This window comes from Phyllostomus discolor, chromosome 2, assembly GCF_004126475.2.
Source record: "Phyllostomus discolor isolate MPI-MPIP mPhyDis1 chromosome 2, mPhyDis1.pri.v3, whole genome shotgun sequence".
Lineage (NCBI taxonomy): Eukaryota > Metazoa > Chordata > Mammalia > Chiroptera > Phyllostomidae > Phyllostomus > Phyllostomus discolor.
The window spans coordinates 190,385,657-190,406,801 of NC_040904.2; the positions used below are offsets into that span (position 1 = coordinate 190,385,657).

At 43.5% G+C, this 21,145-nt stretch overlaps 1 protein-coding gene across 1 annotated transcript in view; it reads right to left on the minus strand.

Annotated features, from left to right (window-relative positions):
* BORCS5 (BLOC-1 related complex subunit 5) overlaps nucleotides 1–21,145 on the minus strand; it is a 76,672-nt gene that overhangs the window by 1,388 nt on the left and 54,139 nt on the right. The window lies entirely within an intron of this gene.

Consider the following 21,145-nt stretch of genomic DNA (forward strand, 5'->3'; position numbering starts at 1 on the left):
CTGGGACCTCTTGCTTCCCTTGGTGAAGTTTTTTGCAACCTTCCAGCTGGATAAAATAGCAGGAGGGAATCTCCAGCATGCTGGATGCCTGTACCCCCTCCTCTGAGTAGACCCCACATCCACTCCCTCCCCTTTCCTTCCCCAATCGGGAAAGAAATGGTCAAACCATCGAGATTCACTCTGCCATCCTGGAGTTCAAATGCCACTTTGCCCTCTTCTTATCTATTCCAGAAGCATGCCCCTTCCCAACCCAGAATCATGCAAAGCACCAGCACTCAATCCTGCTACCATGGAGCCTCTGAAAATGGTGTGATCAAGACAAAAACAGAACCAACACGTAAAAGACCAAAGCTAACCTCAAGAAAAAAGAACCAGTTCTATTTTCATATGGTGTCTGTGTGGAGAGGGCTAGTGAGGAGGCAGGTACTAGAACTTAGTATGTGATTTCTGGGTTGGTTCTTCCCTTCCTTTCTCTTGTTTTGAAATGCCTTGGGGACAAAAAGCAAGTGGGAGAGAGGGTGCAGGTAGGGAAAGAAACATCTGAATGGGAAACCCCAAATAATGTGGAAACAGCTGATACCTTCAGAGGGTTTTCTGCGACCCTGCTCAGTCACTCGGCACTTTGGAGGTAGTGAGCCAGTAAATGATCATGTTCCTAACAGCCGAGTGCCAGGCCTTTTTAGGATGGCAGTTCAATCCAGCACCTTGAATCCACCTTCCGAGATACAGTGGGAGATGTGGGAGCCAGTTGGAATCCTCATAAAAGCCTGCAGGACTCATTGAACGCCCTGCTCCGGGATTCAGAACCTTCTCAGGTTATCACATTTCACTTGGCAGGGCATTCCCATCCCCCGAACCCCCAACTCTAACAGACTAGACATGCACTTGAGGAGTTTATCTGAAATGGCTTCTAGGGCTCTGATTTATCCTATCCCAGCCCTTGGCTATTGACCCATTCCCCCTAATTCATCCTTAATCAGACAGTTTTACAACCCTATTATAGGCAAGGTGTTTGTCCAAATGGCACTCACTTCCCCACACATTTCCACATGCAGCTGGGGCCCATGTTTAATGTAGCCAAAGCTTTGTTCAAAGCCACATCATATTTCATGCTTACGTGAGAATACATCATTCAAGCATGCTGTTCATAAATTCTTATAGTATGTTTTTCAAGAGTCAATTCCGTAACAGTCCACAAAAAAAAAAACAAAACCCACAGAGGAGGTTGAGTGACCTCCAAGGTCTCAGAGTGACAGAAACAAGATCTCCTCAGTCCAGCATCTTTCTTTTGCGTGTATTTCCTAGGCAAGAGAGTGTACCATCAGTGACACATGAGATTTCAGCTGGAATGTGGCTTGGCACTAAAGAACGTGGAAGTGTGTGATGGAAAAGTCATAGCCTTAAGCCTGTTCCCATTTTTTCTGAATGCTGCAAGAAAGTCTCAGTTTGGTGCAAGTTAAGACTTCAATACCTGGAGAAGTATATAATAAAATTGGTGACACCTACTTCTCTTGAGCCAAGACTGTTCCCTAATCCCTATCTTCGTATGTGGCAATGAGATGCAGTTCAGACTTACCCTTGCGCATCTGACATGACTTTAGGCAATAAAGTCAGTATCTAATGCAGTTCTGGATCTTACCATTTTGACAATTTGGGACTTATCCTTATTCACCTTTCCTGTTTCTATTTTTGGCACAAGGATTCTAGAAACAGGAATATAATATACAGTCAACGGACATTTATTGAGTACCACAGGGTGCACCATGCAAAGTCCTAGGTATACAGATTCTGAGAACCAAAACTGTTCACACCCACACAGCTTAGTGTACATTCATGTGACTTTTCTTTTCCACTTCTTTGTTAACTAACTTTACTATTCCAGAAAACTCAGGCCCAGAAAGAGAAATGTTGCAAATAACTTTGTTTCAGGAACTTCCAGAAACACCATTTAAATGTTAGAAAAAAAGGTGCAGATTTTCCAATACAGAGAATGACTATTTATTCTCCACAACTCTTGCCGTGAAACCCTTGCTTTGCTGTGACCACATGACTCGGCTCCAGTCAGTGGGAGGTATTACATATGTGGAAGTCTCTTGCTCAGGCTGTTAGCGGGCACACAGTCTTGGTATCTCCTCCTCCTCGTCTTGGTCCCTTTCCTCACTCTGCCATTGCTGGGATGTGGATGCGGCCCCCTTCGACCACAAGAATAACTAAGGTCACATCATCGGTTGGGCAGAGCAGTCCGCTAGAGAAGTCTGCGTCCACCGGGACTTCTGTGACTGAGAGCAGCACTGGGCATGGGAGAGAAGAATACATTCCCACTCTGTGTAAGCCGCTGCAATTTCGGGTCTCTGTAGCACCAGTTGAATTTAATCTTTTACTGATAGAAATGAATTTGATAAAGTCCCTGTCTTCAAGGAACCAAATATTTACTCTCAACCTCATACTTCTAACCGAGTCCTATATATTGTGTTGTTTTTCATGTCAGTACATTTCAAAAGACAGGTGGAAAAGGAGGTGAGATTATTTGGAGGGTACCTGCAGGCTTCACTAACACTTTAGATTTCTGCAGAGCGTGCTCAAAGCTGTCCCAACATCCTGCATGAATGCTACAGCCTATCTGCCCTCATGGACAGGCCACTGCCAGATATGGATCCAAAGTGTTAGCACATCAAATCCAGTAATGTACAACAGGGTAATATGTCCTAACCGAGTGAGGTTTAGCTCAAGGATGCATGCTGTGTCAGCATCTGAAAATTAAAATAATCTGCCATTTCAACAAAATACAGGTTAAAAAAATCATATAATCAATTCAATAAATGCAGAAAAGCATTTAAACAAACTTAATTATAAATAATTTCAGCAAACTAGAAACAGAACAACAGTCTTCAATCTTATAAAGACCATCTATGAGAAACCTACAGCTAACATCACAGTTAGTGGTGGGAGACACTTTGCTCCCTAAGATCGGGACATGGCAAGGATGTTCACTCTCATCACTTCTACTTAATCATATTAGAGGTCCCAGCCAGTACCATAAATCAACAGGTGGAATGAAAAGCACAGGAACTGGAGAGGAATGAATAAAAGGGGCTTTATCTACAGATGACATGATAGCACAGGATCCGGCAGCAGTAAGGCCTGCTTGAGTGTGGTTGGTAGGCTAACAATATGGGTGTAATAACTTCCAGTTTTAATTTGAACATTTCACCTAAAATGTCATATGGTATGCTTGAGTGTGATATTGTTATATCACAGAATTGAATGCTTATGATTTTTGTAATAAAAGATTTTGCAATAGCCCTGGCTGGTGTAGCTCAGTGGATTGAGCATGGGCTGTGAACCAAAGGGTTGCCGGTTCGATTCCCAGTCAGGGCACATGCCTGGGTTGCAGGCCAGCTCCCCAGTGGGGGCCATGTGATAGGCAACCACACATTGATGTTTCTCTCCCTCTTTCTCCCTTCCTTTCCCTCTCTCTAAAAATATTTTTTAAAAATAATTTTAAAAAAATATTTTGTAAAATATTTTGTAAAATATTTTGTTGTTTGTGCTGGACCCTGTATATTTAGAAAATCTTAAGGAATCTACCAAAAACTAATAAAACTAACACAGGGATTTTGCAGGGTTGCAAGATATATGGTCAATATGCAAAAATCAATTGTACTTCTACATACTTGCAATGAACAACTAAACAATGGAATAAAAAATACTATTTAGAATGTATTAGCAACCTGAAATATGGAAAGATTCAACACACTATGTACAAAATATACTAATATTACCTGTATAATAATGTTACAAAACCCTGCTATGAAAAATTAAAGAACTCAAAAACTCCAAAAATGGAGAAATATACTGTGTTCACAAATTGGATGATTCAATACCATTAACATGTCAGTTCTTGCCAAATTGACTTATTGATTCATTTGCATTGTGAATCAAAATTCTACATGGCATTTTTTGGTAGGTATTTGATAAGCAGATTCTAAACACATAGACTGACCAAAAGAATTTTGAAAAAGAACATGGTATGTACATTTATAGTATTTGATTTCAAGACTTACTATAAAGCTACAGAAACCAGAATAGTGTAGTATCGCCACAGAGACAGACATATATCAATAGATCAATGAAACTGAACAGTGTAGAAATACAGTTAAACATATTTAGTTAATTGATTTTTTTAAACAAAGGTGTCATGGTAATTCGATGGAGAAAAGGAAGTTTATCAATTATTACTGCTAGAATAAAGAGATACCTACACAGGAAAAAAAACAACCTGGGCCCCTACACCTCACTCCAGGAACAAAAATTAACATGAAGTGGATCTCAGACCTACACATAGAAGCTAAGGCTTCTAGAAGAAAACACTGTACAAAAACCTTTGCTACCTTAGGGTGGACAAGGATTTCTTAAGACAGATTCAAGAAGCACTAATGATAAAAGAAAAAAAATCATTAAGCTGAGCTCCATCAAAACTTAAAACTTCTCTTTGAAAGGCACCATTAAGAAAATGATAGGACAGCCACAGACTAAGAGAAAATATTCATTGTGTGTGTGTATATATATATATATGTGCATATATATATATATCTATATACACACACACACACACACACACACATATACACATATACACATACATGTTATCTGATAATAGACGTACCCAGAATATAGAAAGAACTGTTATAACTCAATATTAAGAAAACATCCAAATCTGGGATCCTTCCAGAAGAACTGCCCTGGCATCCCTGTCATAAAAACACTAATTGTTTTTATGGGGAAAAAATCAGCTCTTACGATCTTTAAGGAGAATCAAGATCCCTTCTAGGAAGGTGAGCCTCCAACGGATCAGTTGAACATCAACCAAGTTTATTTTTTTTTAAAGTAGGAGGAGGGGCCAACGAAGAGCCACCAGAAATGAGCAAGGAGCACAGGGACAAGGCTTGCAGGAGACCCCGGGCAGTGGGAGCTGGCCCTCTCGGGCAAAGGACCCAACGAGGTATGAGTGGAACTTGTCTGAAGGTTGTATCTGAGGGCACTGTTAAGCAAGCTGGACTACAAGTCAGGAAAAAAAGGGTAGGTGGGTGTTAACCAGACAAGACAGTTGTCTGAAGGGAACACCCTTGTTGAAGGCCTGACACAGTGTGGAAGGAAGACGTAATTCTGGTCAGTTCTCACACCACTTTGAGGATTACAGAGGCTTTCAGCTCATGACCAACAGCACCCTGAATCCAATCCTTTGTCTCTGATGCTTACTGCTGTCAAATGAGAAGTGGCTGTCCACGACACCCATGCCCACACCGAGGTTGCACACCTAACCTCGGCAGAGGCCTGTTCTGTGGAAACTCCCTGCCTGCCTGTGCTGGAGTGGCAGAATAGGACTCTGTTTCAAACTCATTGGCTTAAATACTCAATGGTTCAGTCCTGGCCAGGTGGCTCAGTCGATTGGAATATCATCCTATCAAAAGGCTGAGGGTTTGATCCCTGGTCAGGGCACTACCTAGGTTGCAGGTTCGACCCCCAGTCAGGGTGCATATGGGAGGCAACCAATCGATATTTCTCTCTCACATCAATGCTTCTCTCTCTCTCTCTCTTCCCCCACCCCCGGTCCCTTCCTATCTCTCTAAAATCAATGAAAACATATCCTCAGGTGACGATTTAAAAAATATATTTAATACTTTACATTCTGAGGTGCAGCCAGAGCTTTTACCCCAGGTGTAAAATAACCATCCAGACCCTTCAAATATTTAGATATTTGGAGGCATTGCTGAGCTCAAGTTGAGCGACTCAGAGTCACTTTGAATGGAATGGGCCTCTCTCAGAAGAGGAGAGGGCCTCTATAGAAGCAACAAAATAAAGAATTAATGTGAGGCTGAGTAACCAACCATCTAGCTTTATGACCAAGTACTCTATACACAGTTTGCGGACGAAGACAGTAGTGTCAAACAGAACTGGGGTAAAATCTTGGTTCTGCATATGATTGATTACCTGTGACCTCGACCCAGTTACTTAACCTCTTTGAACCTCAGATTCTTCACCCTTAAATTGGGGTTAATAATCATACCTGCCTCCCAGGGTTGATGTGAGGAGTGATAACATGTACAAAACACCTAAAAGAGCCCCCAGAAAAACAGAGCTCCATAAATTATAAAATTCACGTAACTGAAACAGAAACTACATCTAGAAACCTCTTCTACACGAAGAATGGAAAAGCAAGGTAAGAAGCTTAATCAATAAGGGCAGGGAAAAAGCGACGGCACGTTGCGGTGTGCGAGGAGACACCCCCTGCCTCTGCTGTGCAGGCAGGGGCGCTCACGGTCGTGACTCATCTCTGTTACGCTGACTGTCTTCCTGGCTTTCACAATCACTCAGGTGGCAATTTACCATTGTGTGTTTTTTGCTGACATGTTTTATTTTTGTTCTAAATTTCTGCTACTGAAAGTCTTACAACAGAGTCCCATTACTCATCCCAAAGTTTCCCGAACAGGGAAACTGTTTCCAGAAACAGCTCATACTACGTACTCACTGAAATCACTATTTGCCTACAAGCCCTGCCCTGTGTTTTCGGTCTGTAGGTTCAGCCGTGAGAATGAGTAACTGTTACCAGTGTTTGGTGTTACACAGCACGGTAAAATACAAATACAAAAGTGCTGACATGTGTATTTCTTTTTCGAAAAATATTTTGAAAACAGACAGAAGAGCTTTCATATAAGTATCTTCTCCAACAAGAGCACAAAGCTTAAAATTTTTTGTTACATAAAATTTTCTGAAAAAATAAGTTCTGATGCTGGTGTGGGACAGGTGGGTCATCCTTTGGAAGATGGCTAAATGCTTGATATGCTTTCCTTTTCAAAGGAAAGGTAATCTTTTTAAAGTAGTGATACATACTACAAAGGCCTATAGTTTTAAGTTAGAAAAGATGCATGATACAACAAGAGCCTCATATAGATATTGTACATCTTCTAAATTTGAAAACCTTAATTGAAGGTATGTACAAGATGGCCAAAAACAAGTTTAATAAATTTTTCATGGGTCGAAAGACAAATGAGCAGGTAAACTGTGTTCCATGGTTAACAGAGTTCAAATCCACATGATCGATAGGCTGTTGCTTTTCCCACCTACCCCTAAGATACTCAGGTTTACAAGAGATGTGAAAAACAAAGAAGACTGCTTGCAGGGGTGTCCAACCTGTGGCCTGCAGGCCGCACGCAGCCCAGGATGGCTGTCAGTGCAGCCCAACACAAAACCGTAAAATTACTTAAAACACTATGAGATTTGTGTGTGTGTGTGTGTGTGATTATGTGTTGCAATGTATTTAACGTATGGCCCAAGCCAACTCTTCTTCCAGTGTGGCCCAGAGATGCCAAAAGGTTGGACACCCCTGGTTAAGGACTTAACGGAGACTATATTTAAAAAGTCATTCACCTCTCCACCCTTTAAAAGTAATTTTCAGCTTTTAATGTGATTGTCTCCCAGTTAACTTAAGCCTGAAGGTCAATTTTTATTTGGTCTCAATAGCTAGTTCACTTTTTCTGCACTCATCCTACACTTAAATTCCTGTTTCCCAAGGAGGTCAGTTTAGGACTATGAAGACGGGGAGGAGGGGCCACGATGGGCCGAAGCCAGCTAACCAAGGCGTATCCCACCGTCTTCTCGCATTCTGAATGCAGCCCCAGCTCTGCTCCTCCTGTGCACGGCCATCCTCTGTGCTCCGAAACGTAATCACTATACAGTGATATACAAGTCTGCTCTTTCATGGCGACTTTTTCTGGTTAGAGGGGCTAAAAGAAAAGAATGGCACTTCCTCCTGTTTTACGGCTGTCCAAATAATGAGTTCTGAGGTCAGTATCAATCTGTAGGGACTTGGCCATGCCTCCACTGTCTATTTGAAGATGGACATTTTACTGATTTTTGGCAATGTTGGCTCACCCCCACCCTAAGTCCTTGACATGGCTATAATTCATTACTCTAAAAAGAGAGAAGGCTTGAATTTAAATCCCATTATTTGTATGACAAATCACAAACGGAGTCTCAGCTTCCACTTTTTTAATGTGGTAATCATATCCTGTCGACCTATTTCACAGTAGTGTCATAAAGATTACCATTGAGAGGATATACATAAGAGTGATCTAAAAATAGAGCTATAAAACTGAAAGTTTGTATTATTATAACAAATTCCACTGAATGGTCAAATATGCTTAGAGACTGGTTTTTCTTTTTTTTTTTTTTTTGAACTTTATTCTTTTTACTGTTTGTAGCATATTAAATTCCATCCTAATTTAATTATGGACATATAATATGATATAATATGCTACTTGGATTTAAATTCCAGCTCTTCCAAAGAATTGTGAAACATCTTTTTCTAGCAACTGAGACTGGTTTTTCATAATACTAAAATACAATTAAATTCTCAGACTCTATGATCCCATTCAAAGGAAAATGCTTCAATACTTTACATAAAGCTTCTCCCCTTCACATGTTCTGAATCTCAGAGCTACCAATTCTCCTAATTAGAGAGCAATTAGCATAACTACATAAATCAGCACTGTCCAAAGGGCAAAATCTGGTGTTGGAAATATAGCTCATTTCTCCAAAGAAAATCTACAACAATAAGTAGATGAAAAGATGTTCATCCTCATTAGTCTTTAGGGAAGGGAAAACCTTAACCACAGAGAGATGCTCCTTTGCACAGACTAGGACGGCCAGACTAAAAAGACAGACGATAACAAGTGTTAGTGAGGAGCAGTTAGAACCCTCACGCACTTTTAATGAGGATGTAAAAGTGTACAGTGCTTTGGAAAACAGTTCGGCAGTTTCTCCAGAAGCTAAACATAGAGTTTCCATATGACCCAGTGATTTTACTCCTGAGTGGACATTCAAGAGAACTGAAACATCTATTCACACAAAAACTTGTATGGAAATGTTCATGGAAACATTATTCATAATAGCTCCAAAGTGGAAACAACCCAAACAGCCATCGGCTGATGAATGGATAAACAAAATGTGGTATATTCATACAACGGAATATTACTCAACCATAATAAGGAATACAACACTGACACAGGCTGCAATGAGGATGAGACTTGATGATATCATGCTAAGGGAAGGAAGCCAGATACAAAAGGCCACACGATTCCATTTATATGAAATGATCAGAACAGGCGATCCATAGACATAGAAGGTAGATTAGTGGCTGCCTGGGGATAGGAGAACAGAAGATGGGGAGTGACAGCTAATTTAGACAGGCTTTCTTTGGGGGGTGATGGAAATGTTCTGGATTAGACAGTGGTGTTGGTTGCACAACTGTGCGACTATACTAAGAACCACTGAACTGTGCACTACTAGAAAAGGGGAAGAGGCACCTCAAAATAGAGTTCTTAGCAATCTCCTGGAGGTTTCTTTGCTTGTTCTTAAACTGACTCCATAATGGCCACATTTTTAATCTCACTTCTGATCAGAGGCACCTTCTTTGTAAGGTGTTTCTTCTACTCTAAGCACCTGGTGCTTGGGCTCAGTTGCTCTAGCTTGTATCCATCAGCTACCTCCTGATTTTGTCTTTGACTCATTAGCTGCTTTTACTTCAAAGAATGGCATGCCTCTTGCCACCAATCATAAATTTGGCACGTTCTAGCCCACCCTCCTTCCCTTCACTTGACCTCTCTTGGGGATTCAGACAGATTATAAGAGGTAGAGCGTGCTAGGCTGCAACACAGACTTTTCCAGATCAGCTCTGCGTGTTCTGGCTGTGTGACCCTCCTCCAGATCACCACTCCCACAGAGGGTTTGGGCGTTCTCTGTGGGAATGTTCTCTGGGATGCCTCTCTTGCACAATGGACAAACAACGTGCAGATGTCTTCGTTACATACATCACAGGCTAAATGTCACCAGTCCCCATAGACTGTACATGTTGAAGTTACCCTATTTCTGAAGACAACAGTTTTCCGTGACAGCTTATGAGAGTAAACTTTTGCCATTTATTCTCATATCACATGTTTGATCTATAAATCAGACAAGAAGGGAAACAACCCTTCTCTGGCAAATCTCAGTCCACATGGTCTCAAAAACAAAAACTGAAATGCATACTAGGGGGACGATATCTTTTAGGAATCTCTGTATATCACATTAGGATGACTGGGTAGGTAGAACACAGTATATGGTATTCAGCAATTCCCTACTTATTTTAATTAATGTAATAAAATAATGCACAACAGTTGCAACTACTATTAACTAGCTATTAAGCATCAGGCATTACACTATGTACTGTATTGTCTTTGCTCCTCACAATGACCCTGTAATGAAAACATCATTCACCCAGCAGAGACGCAGGCGGACCTGGAGATTCAGAGGTCACAAACGTGCCCAGGGTCACAGCTAATACCGGCAGTGAAACCAGATTTTAAACTCCTGCTTTTTCACCTAATCTTCACCTATCTTTTCTACAGAGCTCATCAACTAGAATGCTGATTTGGTTCACTGAAATACATGCCATGTTGAGCGGTGTGTTCAATACGTTTTCAAACATACTGAACAGACGAAACTTAAATGGCAATTTTTACAGTTTTCAAGTGCAATGAAAGAATACTTTTGTTTCTAACTTCAGCACCAATATTTATTTTCTTTAATAACAAAAGTAACAAATTATCAGACACAGCATATATATTTATAAAAACAAAAACCCAGAGGAGAGCAAAGGGATAACTATCATTAGCAGATAAACTTGAGTGACGTGGCCACTGGCGAGGTCCCTGTGCACACTGTGTCCTCTGACATTGACTCCTACGAGCATTCACAATCCTTGACTCCACCAACGGGGCAGAGACTACAGAAGTTTAGAGCGACAAGGGTCCTGAGAGAACATTTGGTCCTGCCCCCTCATGGTCCCAGACCACTCCAGAGTGGCCGGGTCATGGCTGGTGCTGCCAGAGCCAGGCTGGGCTCCACATCTCCTGAGTCCAAGGGCCACCGCATGATGTTACTGTCAACTGTCCCAAGCAATTAAGTTGGCCTGGGACACCTCCTTTTCCATAGTTAGTTCTACCTTGTCAGATGAGTTGTAACTGTGAGTGAAAACTGTGGTCTAAAAAAAGTTTTTCAATACACTATTTCTGGCCATAAGGAAAATGAAAATCTACTGTTAATTAATGTCAAAATCAAATGACAAGGTCAAAACAAACCAACACCTCCAAGTCCATTAGGAACAGAACCTGTTCAGGCGGACCTAGATCTGCGACTAGAAGCCCATCGGTCAGAACTGTGTGCAGTCTCTGCTTCCTTCTGCAGTTACACAAGCCTTCTCCAGCTCCTTGTGAAGTCTGCCATTTCCTGTTGCTCAGCTGTTGAACAATGGGCAGACTGTCACCGTGTTTTCATTAATTACACCACAGGCTGAATGGCACGGATTACCACATAGTGGACATTCTGAAGTGACCCTGTTTCCTTTGTTCAAACAATGTATCTAAATGTGTCAGTAAAGGAACAAATTTTATTTGTATCTTCAGGAGAACAGAGATATCAGGACCTCAGGAATGTGAATTGCATCACATTGTTTCAATTGTTATTTTATGACTTGCCCACCTTCCCCTTATGCCTTTTTATCCTTGGCAGTTATGTCTAGGTGGGAAGGTGGGAAAGAAATGTCAACACCTTTAAGCAGTTTCCAAAGCTAAATTATGTTCGTAAGGCAGATTACCCTCTTCCTCCCCATCCCCCCAGAACAGGGCTACAGGGACCCTGAAAGGCAGCAAAGCCGGAAAAGAAAAAGAAGGTCAGGGTAAACAGGTGAGCGTGCCCTGGACTCCATGAAGACATGACTCGTTCGGAGCACACTGACACCTTGCGAGATCTTTTGCCTCCTTGAGAAGTCTCTGTCTGCTTTCTCTCTAATTAAAGGCCTCCTTTCTCTGCATTCCTTCCAGAGTGGGGCTGGGGAGGCACGAGGCAACTCACACAAGTCCACTCTGGCTTCCCTGACTGTGGCTCTCTCAGTCCACCTTCATTACGACCACAGTCCCCAGAGACCCTGTAAAAGGGCCCTTTCACCAAAAAAGTGATGGATGGGGGATGTAGATAAGTCAGCCTCAAAATAGGCAGAGCTGGCACTTTAAAGATGTAAATGTGGGTTTTTCAGGGTTACTTTAAAAAAATTATTGATTGATTTTTAAAGAGAGATGGGAAAGAAGAGACAGAGAGAGAGAGAGAGAGAGAGATGGAAACATCAACTGGTTGTTCCACTTAGTCATGCATTCACTGGTTGCTTCTTGTATGTATATACCCTGACTGGGGATCGATCCAACAACCTTGGCATATGGGGACGACACTCTAACCAACTGAGCTACTTGGCTAGGGCTTCAGGGTGATTTAAGGATCACTTTTGAAATACAAAAATATACTGTGCAACTATGAAGGAAATATTATAAAGGGATACTGGGTCAGGGAAAGCTAGCATTAGGTACAAACATGGAGAGAGGCTGGGAAGTAAAAACTCTTGCATTAAGGATTGGAGAGAATGAAACAAGAACTGCAGAAAGCATCTGGAGCCTCAAATCTGGGTTTGAGTCCCAGCTCCAGTACTTCACAACAAGGCCACCTTGAATGGTTTACCTTTCAGGTCTCGGAACTTGTAAGAAATGACAGCTGTGTCATTATTGTTACTACTACTACTGCTGCTACTACTACTTCCGTCAGAGAGGCATTGTGGACGCCATGTTGGTAGGTGGGGAGGGTGGACGATGAAGAAAACCTGAGCGCCAGCCACATCAGTAACCTGGATGCCCCTTCCCAGTGTCCAGGGTGAAAGGGAAATTAAAGTAAGTTTGTATGACCTAAGTGACGCACTTGATACTTTAAAACCTGAGCTTAGGTGATTATTAAACACCATAAAAATGGATTAATTGTGTGCTCTGTAACTGCCTTATTTAGGCACCCAAACCATCCATGAACACAACCCCTCGGGGGAGAGAACAGGCCTTGCAGGTGGTGTGGAGACAAAGAGTTTACAGCTGAAATCCTCTAACTTGGCGGTGCCCAGCTTCAGGCATCAGGGACTGGTTTCGTGGAAGACAATATTTCCACCAACGGGGGCTGGGTGGGGGTGGGAGGGAGACAGGAGGTGGAGCTCAGGTGGTAATGCAATGGTGCCCACAGACATGGAGGACAGAGGCTGGGGGTCCCTGCTCTAACTTAAGCCAAAAAACCAGACAGGAGATCCCTACTATTAGGAGGAGGTGATGACGACGATGATGACGATGACAATGATACTAAGAGACTATCTGGGTATCTCAGTTGACGCCGGAGTCTGTGCTCCTAACAGTGAGCAGGACAACCTCTCCTGGCACATGAGAGCCTGTTCTCAAGCGTCCAGAGGCTCACAGCATCACCCATGCAGACAGCTGAAGTGACAGCTCATCTTCACTACACCAGTTCATCCAGCTAGCACTTCCTGAGCACCAGGGGAGAAATGAGGCAGGAGACCCCCTGTGACCAAGGGGAACCGAGAATGTGTTGTGTTCGCGCTGTTGGCACGTGACACGTGCTGATGGGAGTGCTGAATTCATCAGGCAGCGAGGGGATCCGATTCTAGCAGGGGGAGGACAGCAGAAGGCACGGAGCAGGAGTGGGGAGCAGGAGTGGAGACCAGGGAGCTGTCTGAACTTAGAGGATTCTGGAGAAGACGATGATGATTATTACAAGGTGCAAAAGCAAGTGAGTGGCTGGTTATACAGACTCTGGTCTCAGAAAGGGTGAAAGAGAGAGTGGTGAGGTACCTTAGGCTACAGGAAGAAATCACTGCTGACTCTTTGCTGTAATTGTGCCGCAAAAACTTCTGCAGATTAACATCACCTCCTCCTTGGTCTGGCTGCATTTTAAATAAATGGCTTTTACTCCCTAAAATAACTGTACAGTCCTACAGAGTGCTTGCCCATTCATTATCCCACTTGCTCAGAGGGCACCTTGGCTACCACCTTAACTTTCTGCATGAGCCATCCCTAGTAATGGCTTGATACAACCTTAGACAAGGGATCCATTCTCCACTCACGTGTAGAATGAGCACTGAGGAAGGAGTACACCTGAAGTCTTATAACACTAAAGTTCAGCCTGTTGGGATGGGCAGGAAAAAGTTCACTGTTGCCTCGAGCCCAAGGAACTGATCCTTGAGAAATCCCTTGGGAATTCTTGGAACCTAAAAGAATTAGAGACTTTTTTTAAAAGAATATCAATCTGAAAGTGTCCTCCCAGCTAACAAGAGAGATAGCAAATAAGTCCCCAGTCCAAAATACCCAGTTGAGTACGGCAATGACTAGCTTGTTAATAATGCATAGACTCTTGGGTACTGTGATAGTTATTGGTCCAAATACTGGATACATTGTGGGTATAGACAGAGACTGAGCGAGAGTCTCTGGGCTTGCTCTGTACGAACACTGGTCTGCAGGTCTTTGTATTCGAAGTTCCTTTCTAGCAACGCCTTCCTGGCCCACCCTACCTAAGCTTTCCGCCCCACTGACATTTCAAGTCCCCTTTCTTGCTTTATATTTTATTCTTAGCACTTGTATTACATGCTATATATTATACTTCGTTGCCTTGTTTATTGCCTGTTTTGCCACTGGAACGGAAGGTCTATGAGGAAAGGATTCTGTTTTGTTCAGTGACGCATCCTCAGCACCTAGAGCAGAGCCTGGCGCACAGCTGAATGGGTTCATAAATGAGACAGACACGTAAAGGCACATGCACACAAAGTTCTGAAAGCCTATTGTTATCCCAGTGAGTCAAAAATTACGGTGCTGTGTGCCGGTTTTTTCTCTTAATGTTAAAAGCTTAATGGTTTTCCTAATATCACTTGGTTTCCATTGATGGGAGGATTTAAAAGGAGTGCAATTTACCATGGAACCTTGCACCATCTAGTCTTAATATCAAAGTTGGGCTATACATGCACTTTAGGAATGTAAGTTCAAGGATAACACAGATGCTCAGAATGTAGCTCCAATTTTAGTATGACCCTGGGCACACATGTAGATGACATTTCCCAGCCTCCTTTGTAGTTGGCCATGTGACAGAGTTCTAGCTAAAGTGATGTGCAATACTTACCCCTTTGGCCCCTAAAAACCTCCATCTGTGCTGTTTTACTCCTTTCCCCGTCCAACAACTGATTCTATCAGCAATGTGGCCCCTGGGTATGCCAGAACCACAGATGAGAGCGGCCCGGGCCCCTGAGCTTAACGGAGGAGAGTCACCTACTGACCAGAAACATCCACCTCGAGCATGAGCAGGAAATGACCCTGTGTAGTGTTTGAGCCGTCACACCCTTCCAAGTCTGCTTGTGGGCGTGGCCCAGCCCACCCTACCTAGTGTAGCTCTCATAGCCTTTATTTTTCCAATAGAATAAGAAAGCTTATACTGAAATAATGGAAGAATATATTAAATTGTTCATTTAACAAGCATTTATTAAATGTTACTGTATGCCAGGCATTGTTCTCAGGATTGCAGCGATGCTCACACTTGTTAAAATCCCTTGTTTTTCTTCCCTCAAAGAGATAGAGGTCAGAATCCCAGCCCTACTTCTGGTTCTATAACCCATGTGCCCTTAGAACCGCTTACTAGCTGCCTTACGGATACCAGTCACTCTGCCACCCCTCACAAGACAGGCGGCTACATGGAGCTTCTTACACTGCCCCCTGCAACAGACTGGAAATGAGCTGGGGAAAGGCGAGGGAACAGGGGCTCTGGTACCTGGCACATGTGGCCAGTACTAGGAAAGCTGGCAGCGCCCGCTGTCTAGGGGCATGTCTGGGGCAGACAAAATGTGGGGGCGGGGGGGATAAGGCTGCTGTTCGCACATACTCACATGTCAGTATACAGAATCTGAATGGAGTTAAATCTCGGAGTAGTCAAATAACTGGGCTTTGCTCATGCCTCGCCAAAAAACACAAGCCTACATTTCCAAAAGGCAAGTAATGAACTTGATTGGGCCCCCTTCCAGGATTTCTGCCTTTTGGCAGGGCAGTGCTGGTGTAAAGGAAGCGTGGGGCCAGGCCGGAGGAAGTGGTGCACGGCAGCCCTTACAGCCAGACGAACCAGGATAAGCCCAATCCCCCATCGCTGTTTCCTGCCACCCAAGGGACCAGTTGTATTTCTTACCAAAAAGAAAGGTTGCCTAAAGGACAAGAAGGGGCGGGGGGAGGACACTATAATTATATTGTAAACTCTTAATCCAAAATTTACACCAGGGTCACTTGTAAGATAGAAAGGGAACACAAAACTTTCTTGAAATGCCTTGCCCTCATTATTTCAGTAAAAAAAGAAGCCCAACATGTCAACATTCTCATGACAATTTGTAGTTTTAAATAAACACTCCCACTCCATTTTATAGTTTGAAGTCAAGCAAGCAGCAACCAATGCCAGGGTATGTCTCAAGGAAGCAACAGCAATCTAACAATGTCATTTAAAGGAGAGTCACAGTGCAAGGTAGCAGGCAAAGGGGAATAGCCTCCCAACCAATGGTTCCCAAGAACCAGGCTGTGGACTGAAGGAGATCGGAAGGAGCGCTCACCGCAGTTCAGACACTGCTTCTCTGCAACATTGTGAGCGACAGATTTAACCTTGACCAAGCTCTCCCCCGGCTCGTGGGAGGAAACATGGGACAGGAAGTCAGGTCAAATACTTGGAAAATGGCTCCAGCGAGGCCTTAAATATTGCAGTGCCATGGACAGAGAGAATCCCTGCCTGCTCTGCGCGCAGGCCCCTGAACAGTAGCTCACACCTAACACACCAGATGAATGCCTATTGCATGAAAAGGAGTAACTAAAAATGAAATGAAAGATTCCAAAGTAGACATAAGTAGTATGGAAAAGCAGAAGAGAGGACTACAATCAGCAAGACTCATCTAATACCTTACTCATTGACTAAGAAGAGTGTTGGTTGGGCAAGTCCCAAGTAAACTCTAAGAACCTTGGTTTCTTTATTTGTGTAATGAAACAACTAAATTAGAGAAACTTTCAGGTCTCTTTATAATCCTATGTAATCATGTGGCTTTTTAAGGATTGCAACTCTTTTTCACCTGTTCATCTAAACCTACCCTTCCACGCTTCACAACGGTTTATGCTAAAATAGCCTGGCTTATGCCCTAGCCGGGGCGGGGCTTGGTTGGAATGTCCTCCAGTACACCAAAAAGGTAGTGGGTTTGATTCCCGACCAGGGCACATACCTAGGGTGCAGGTTCGATTCCTAGTCAGGGCGTGTACGAGAGGCACCCAATCAATGTTTCCCTCTCATATCTCTGTCTCTGTCTCTCTCTCTTAAATCAGTGAACATATCCTTGGATGAGGAACATATATATAATAGCCTCCTTGTCAGTGCACCTAAGAATGAAAACACTGAGACTCCTGGAATCATATCATGAATTTAGTTTCAAGGCCTTTAAGCAAGCACATAATAACTGTAACAAAATAAACCTAGTGGCTGTATCCTAGTTAAGAAGTATTCTAATTTATTTACACATTGATAGCAACTAGAATGAGGCAGAAATTCGATCTAGGTCAGTGGCAAGGATTCCACTGAATGTCTCAACTATGTCTTCCTGGGGCTATTTGCCACCTCCCTCCATCCCTCCACCCTCCTCGCCCCTGGGGAAAAGCACCCACATTAGGCGGACACATGCCTCTTTACCTTTAATTTAACCCAAGTTTCAATGGCAGGTGTTGACAGACAGACACTTTGTCTGTCTTAAGGACAAGTAGAAATCCTTAAGTAGAAATATGAGATAATCACAGAAAATTCTGGAAATCATAAGTATGTATCTATAGTCTAGAAGCCAAGAACAAATCATTTGCTGTCATCCCATCTCAAATTTCTCATGAACCTTTGTGATGGATACTGGCCAGCAGTATCCATCGCTGCAGATGCTTGTCGAAACACGAGAAAAACACACACACGGACAACCGAGTCCTGTAGGGAAACAGGGACGAAACGGCCATTCTCTCTAGTGGGGAGCACGCTGTTTTCCTGCCCAAGCAGGCTTTTATTAAGAATACAGACACAGTTTGTGGATTACAGTCTGGCAGGGAAGATCAAACGAATAGGTAGCTTTCAAAGAGGCTGACAGAACTCCTGCTGAGATTTGGGGGGTTTATCATTTAAAAAGACTACAGGACCTAAAAGGCTAGTTTTGTTTCCTGCCCATGCCTTCATATTCTAATTCAAGAGCATCCTCCAGCAAGCAGATCTCACAGGATCTTGCATATTCTATGTTTCAGGTCTGATTACCTCGGGGGTCCGCTGACTCTGGTCTGGACTGCACCGCCCCTGTTATTTCTGCAGGCTTGAGTCGGGCAGAGGAGACAAAGGCAGCCAGGAGACTTGGATTTCTCACAACTAAGAACAAGGACTCAGGCTTTGACAAAGCCGAGGGGACAGGGGTCGATGTTGATCACCCCTTCATTTCCACAGCCCCCTGAGTCTCTTCCCTGAGGCCTCCACATGATCATGCCTGTCTTAGATGATTCCTCCCTTGGGAAATCTTACCCGTCATTGGCTAACTGATCAAGTATTGGGGGCCAGGCAATAGAACAGGCAGCGTTCATGCCAGGAGAAATAAGTTTTGTCTCCTTAGTGCCTCCTGGTTCGGAGGTCTCTTACTCAGCCTTAGCCACGGGGGGTTACAGCTTCCTCAGACCAGGCAGGGAAGACCCCAACAAACCTCACTGAGGTGAACACTATTCTCATCCCCATTTAACAGAAGAGGTAACTGAAACTTAGAAGAATTAAGTAACGTGGCCAGTTAGTTAGGGGGGAACCAGGACTTGAACCCAGGCAAGGAGGCTTTGCAGTTTGTACTGAGAACTGCTATGCTAAATCACCCACAAAGACAAGGCAGAGGCATTCCTGCGCATCTGAGCCCTTGGTGACTCCCAGTGCTCACAACTGTACCACTCTGCAGTGGTCGCTCAACAAACGACCTCCCTCTTCTTCCGAGAGAACGCACGGGCTCCGCAGGTGTGAGCGACCTGTGCCAGGTGCCCGCTTTTCATACACTTGCCCACATCCTTCGTTTTCTCTCAAAAAAAAACACCCCCCCTCTCGTTCCCTCAGGAATCTTGCTCTATGAATCCCCTCTCAGTCTTTCATCTCTGATCTCTTCTGTCTCTTCCCCCTTAATCTGTAAACATGCTCAAGTATACCACCTTCAAAAAATAAAAATAAATACAAACGAACCCTCCGTCTATCTTCGCCCACTCTAGTTCCATAATTAAGGCCACTCTCTTACTCTGTGACCCTGGACAAATGACTTTCTCTAACAGACTTCAATTTCTGCACCTAAATAACGACGGCGCTGGACCGGGAGGTCTCCAAGTGCCCCGACTCCAACATTCTGCAGTTGTCAACGCAGAGAAGACCGCTCTGACCAGGTTTAGTTTCTTTACTGTCCCCCGAAGCCCCAGAGTTAATTTTCTTCTAGGACTGCCAAGCTGTTCCCCCAGCCAGCAATGCTCTCTCGTTCTCTTCATTCATTTCCCAAGCCCTGGTCTTCCTTCAAGACCTAGCTTAACTCTCGCCTGCTCCAGGACAGCCTGATCTTTAAACTTAGAGAACTTCAAACAATTGCAGGCCATAACTGAGCACTCTCCATCGGCAGTGCCTTATCTCTCACATTACTGTTCTGCGTAGCTTTGTTCCCTCACCTAGACAACTCTCGGCGAGCAGGGACGCAGTCACATTTCTCCGCAACCCCTAACAGACCTTGCACTCAGTGGGTCTGCAACAGGGGCTCAGCAGTGCGAGCTGGCCAACTGAGGGGTTGTGGTCCTGCAGCCATTGCGGAAACTGGTGGTCAGTGTGTATTACAGCCCTCCCTGATTATGAGGGAAGACCACCTCTGACTTCTACTTCTGTCTCATACACACACTTCTAAAACATGAACTTGTCATTCAAGAGGAGTATCCAAATTTAGCAACAGGAAAGCTTAGCCAACTCCTTGATTTTTCTTTTATTTGAATCGTACACGGTTACAGTCATGTTTCCCTTTGACCCAAACTTAAGTGATCACGAGCGCTGTAACTCTATAGGCCTCTGGGTGATCCAGGTTCTGCACTTCCACTAACACATATTCGCCATGGTTATTAGGTCCCCTCACTTTTCAATACATACAGCATTATGTTACTTCCTCACTCTGGCAACCAAGCTTCAAGGAAACATCTGGAATAATAGTAGAGTTGGTGTTTGATTAGAACTACATCCTCAGCTTTATTCATTTGGAAATGACTAATTTCAACCTTTGGGTCTGAACTGAGCACAGAGGGAGGTATGCTTCAGGAGTTTGCTAGCACTTTCCCACAGAGACAACAAGTCGCCAATGCAAACCCTTAAACAGCACTCACCTCCTCCGCCCTAGGAGAACGACGGAGGGACCTCTCTGTGCTGTGAGTGCTGTTCAGGGGCTTCCAACAGTCCTGGGTTAACTACTGACGACTCAAGGTGAATCCCTAAGTTCCTCAGACAGAATTTTTCAACTCAGCTTAATTGTTGTAAATGAATGCTCCAGAGCACTGGTTCTCAGCATCGGTCACAGATTCAGGGCACTTTCATAAATACCGATGCTGGGCTTCCTACCCCTCGCCCGCCCCCTTCAAAGATTTCAGTCTAACTGGATCAGAGTGACATCCATACCTTAGTATTTTCTTAAATGCAGCTCAGCTGTACTGAATGATTTAAGATACTATTGTTAAGTATTTTAGCTACGTTAACAGCATTGTGGCTGAGTTTTTGAAATGGAGTTCTTTATTGGTGGAAAACCTGGTGAAATTCAAACAAGGTCTTGGTTTAGTTAATAGTACTGTACCAGTGTTAATTTCCTGGCTTTGATCTTGGTCCGTGTGGTTCTGTAAGATGCTCCCTTTAGAGGAAGCTATGTGAGGGATATACAGGAACTCTCTGAATTATTTATGTGATTTTTCTCTAAGTCTAAAATTGATTCAGATTAAAAAGTTTTTTTAAAAGAGTCTTTTAAAGATACATGCTTAAATATTTATAAATGAAATTATATGCTCGCTTGAGATTTACTGTCAAACAGACCGGCTGGGGAAGTGACGGGGAGTACGGATGAAACAGGAGATGATGCCTGCAGCAGGCGGGCACCGAGTACATGACGGTTCAC